Here is a 4319-nt window from a genome sequence, read left to right as displayed (position 1 = left end):
TTTCAGACTCTCTAAAATTGAAAAGGACCGAGTTATCTTTGTCGTTAAACTTGTTAAAAAGATTAATAGCGAAAAAATTGTCTATAGATGAGAACGAGTTTCACTATCGCTAGGCTCGTTAAAACATAGCGATGGGTTTGCCTGAAGGGAAAATTATAGAACAAGCATATGTTATCCTCCTCAAGCTTGATAAAAATAATGAGGTACTGGTCAGCAATGACTAGGGAAAATGGGGAAGAAAACTCAAAGAAACTTTATTGGTAGCAAGTCGCTGTTGAACATGACACTTCCACTCCGTGTCCGAGTCGGGTTGGGTTGTTTCATTCACCGGTCACATCACCATGGCCATGCCATACCATCCACATTTGGGGTTAATGCTACCAATCCATCACAGTAGTGTCGCCGATATGTTCAAGAGAAGTCATTCAGAGAATCCGCCTGTGTCTCACCCACTACCATACATTATACTCCATTCTTTCATGACCGCCACCCTGAACCTTATATCACCAGATCGTTTTCACCTCCATCAAAATCATTTGCTCCATTTCATGTCATTGATGTGGGATTCATTAAGGCCCTCCTGTGACGGATCACTTCTTGTCGACATCATCTCATTATCCAAGAAGTTGATCTAGGAACACCCCATTCAGTACTTTGAAGCTTGCATGCCTCAATGGCAAGTTTCTCACTTCCGGCGACAGGTTTACATCAATGGCCTTCAACCGAAAGATTTTGCGTGGTGTTCGATGCCAAGTCCTTTATTCACACCACACGAATTGTACTGCAGTACCTTGACGGTCATTATCATTATCGGTGATTCCTCTCGCGCTTGTTAACAGTTTACATCATTGACTGGTAATCAAGCGATGTCTTTCCATGTTCAACTTCAAAACATTTCTCACATGGATCGACTTGTACTTCGAGTGAAGATCAGATGAGATTGAAGACCCCAGATCTAGTTTCATCCATCCGGGCTGTGATATATATTCAGGGAAATAAAGACATTAAATGTACATCATTGCTGCACAGATAATCATCCACTCGAAAGGATGATGGCTCTACCAGAATCATCAGTCTACACTCAGACGATTGTCTGTCCTATGTACATGAAAATGAATTTATAAAGCTGAGCATGGGAATGGCCACCTCAGCTAGATCATGAAAATAGTATGAAGATAATGTATTGTATTGTATCTTATTACAGGTCTCCTCCCAGCATTGAAAGAACTTCGGATCCTCATAATAAAGCATTTCACCTGACACCAAAAGGTTAACGGCCTCATACTTTAGGGGGCAACTGTTATAGACATTTTTGGGCCCTACAACCCCAAGCATGAAATGTCCATAAATCAAGGGCTCCTAAGTCCTTAAAAGTGTTGTTCCAACCCCTAAAGGAACAAGGTCAATAGATTACAACTTCTCCCAGAAGTTCTCCATGAGAAACTGCTCAGAATTGGTCAAAACAGGATCATTTGAACTGCTCCACTGGCTAGGTGCGTTGCATTGCACCTAAATACACTATGAGGGTGCGTTCCATTTCAAAAGTCCCTTCTGTAGGGTGCGATGGGCGAGAAATGACAGATGGCAGTGTCATTCCGCGAGGTGGAGAGACAATGGAAGCTTCCAGAATCTTCTCCTGTGACACTTGCCTCACTGAATTCGACCAAGGATGAGTAAGAGGCCTTCAGTCTCCAAGTGGAAGCAAGAACTAGCAGAGAGAAGACACTAATCAAATCACAAGCTAACTCATCCCCCTTACAGATATCTATATATGGATCCCACATGCCAGAGATCCAGAGGCTGGAATTTTGCATATTGTAAGGAATTACTGTTGGTTTTTTGAGACAAACATCAGAGTGTTGGGTGATCTATGCTTTGTTTGAGGTGAAGAGGGGCTTCTTTGTTGGGAGGTTGATGCTGGGTCAGGAACCACTGGTTGTAACTCCTCCTGGATCTTTTCTTATTTATCAATAAAAGCTATTTGATTTTTCCTCCATGCTTTTGTATCATTGATGCTTGTTACATTTGTATGGTTAACTTAAATCTGATCCCAAGTTTTTTATGAATATAGATCCATGTCTTTGTATAGTGTTCTTCTTCTGTGATCTTACAGGTACTTTGTGAAGCTGGGAAAGTAAGGGAGCAGGTAGCTGGAGACTATCAAAGAAGAGAGGGATTGGATCAAAGTATTAGCGCAAGACACAGGTTGGTTCTTTCTATTCCTCTCTATCTATAGTTCAGAAAGGAAATACAAAAGTAGTTTTTCTCTGTTTGTTTCTAAGGCAACTGTCACACCTTAGTGGGATAGAGCGGTTATAAATACACACTTTTCCCTGTAACAATTAGCTGCACTATCCGCAACTAAAGTCCAGTGAATAATAACATTTCAGTGAATGAATAATTCGATGTGAAACGTAATACGTTGAAAACAAAAACCGCGACACCGTGAAAATGAGAGGATTGGCAGCGACACCGGAACGCAAAATAAAATACGAAACTGCACGATAGTTTTATTATGGTGACGGGTGAGAATAGCACAACATCAGATTCTCTTGCTCAGAGAATCATGTGAGACGCTTTATTGACACTAACATAAACATAGATATATGCATATGAGATATTAGATGCGTATTGTGCAGTTGGGCAGACGTTGAATATATAACTAAATTAGAAGCTGCTCTGCTCGTAGCGGATGAAACAGTCAGTGAGCTGAACTCGAGCACCGATGGCGTTTCCGCAAATGTTCCAGATGCGGCCCCCAAGGTTTTTAAGGCAGGAGGTGCAATCAGACTGAGAGATTCCCTGCTTGCAAACCCCACGCCCATAGGCGGTGGGTGAGCCTGCTCGCGATGCTTTGTAGTCGTAACCGCTGAAGGCAGTGTTTCCCTCTAGATCTATGAGGAGGGATCCGAGAGTACTATAAAAGGAACTTCCGCTTGGGATCTTCTGCGTGTTACACGCAGATGATACGAAGTTTGTATTGGGCGTGCCTACAGCACTACCCACAACCAGTGCTACTACCAGTACTGCCAATGCAAAAGCAAATGAGTACCTCATCTCGAATGATATATATAACCTCTACAATGGGAAATGGGAAACGCTGGGTGGAATGAATGATATAACCACCAATGCAGCCTCCATTTATAGGCCTCGCGGGGATGGCTGTGTATGGGTAGGATTATGGATAACATCTGTCTGTGGATTATGGGCCGAAATGGACGAGTCATTCTAGCTACGTGGCCGCCTGTCCTGACTAAACTGTTCCCCCATCATGGTCGTTGCGCAAATTCCAATGACCAACACTCTCTTTCGAAAGGACCAACGAATAAGCCCCTTCAACACCGAGTCAGTATAGATAAGTAGAAATATTAAAGATGATGTGACGTATTATTTAATAAAAGCAATGGGCTGAGAGGCGTACTGCTTTCCACTTTCAGTATAGACAAGTAGAAATATTAAAGATGATGTGACATATTATTTAATAAAATGAAGGGGCTTAGAGGCGTAGTACTTTACGCTTTCTATTGTATATAGGAGATTTACAGAATAAGTTTGTAACTAGAGATTGGTAAAAATATATTTTATATAAAGTTAATGAAAAATAATTACAAATAAAATATTTATTTATTTCATTAACATGTTGCTCAAGATGAAAGACATGGTATACTTTTTAATAATTAACCTGGCATTGTCATATATAAAGCTAATAGTGAATCAACTAATCACATACAATTACAACGTCATATATATAAAGCTAATAGTGAATCTATTAATCACATACAATTCTAACTCTCCACTTGTAAACCACTTTTAAAATTTTATACATTATCAATTTCAAAAGGTTTAATTTTTCAGATAACTACGTAGATCATTAACCTTACCCTTCTAGGCGCATCACCCATTCCCGGTTTACGTTCACCCATGCTTGATCATTAACCTTACCCTTCCAGGCGCATCACCCATTCCCGGTTTACGTTCACCCATGCTTTGCTTTTCTTGCTTTCTTGTTTCTTTTCTTTCTGTTCACCCATTTCTGCCTTCCCCATTCAGTATAGTATTATCGCCATTGAAGAGAAGTAGTACCATGAGGAAAAACATTAGACCAGCCTGAGAAAAACATCTGCTGTAGAACTTGGTTACACAAATTGGCTTTATACGACTATGTCTATGATGGATGGATGATTTTACTGGATGGTGGATAGAGTTGATTTTAGTGAGAATATTTGGAAGATTTTTTTGGTGAGTTTTTTATTTTAATTTTTTTAAATTTGACAGGAATTTATTTAAATCATAAGTTTGATAGGTAACTCTGCACAATT

General features: G+C 40.1%; 1 pseudogene; it reads right to left on the bottom strand.

The window, feature by feature from the left end:
• Positions 1 to 2485: 2485 nt before the first annotated feature.
• LOC149176595 (antifungal protein ginkbilobin-like protein pseudogene) lies at positions 2486 to 3098 on the bottom strand (annotated as a pseudogene).
• Positions 3099 to 4319: the final 1221 nt, after the last annotated feature.

This window comes from Pinus tabuliformis, chromosome 4_1, assembly GCF_031772625.1.
Source record: "Pinus tabuliformis cultivar Carrire ecotype Pingquan chromosome 4_1, CPIR1, whole genome shotgun sequence".
NCBI lineage: Eukaryota > Viridiplantae > Streptophyta > Pinopsida > Pinales > Pinaceae > Pinus > Pinus tabuliformis.
The sequence above is the reverse complement of the archived record's forward strand: the minus strand, read 5'-3'. Positions and strand labels throughout refer to the sequence as shown.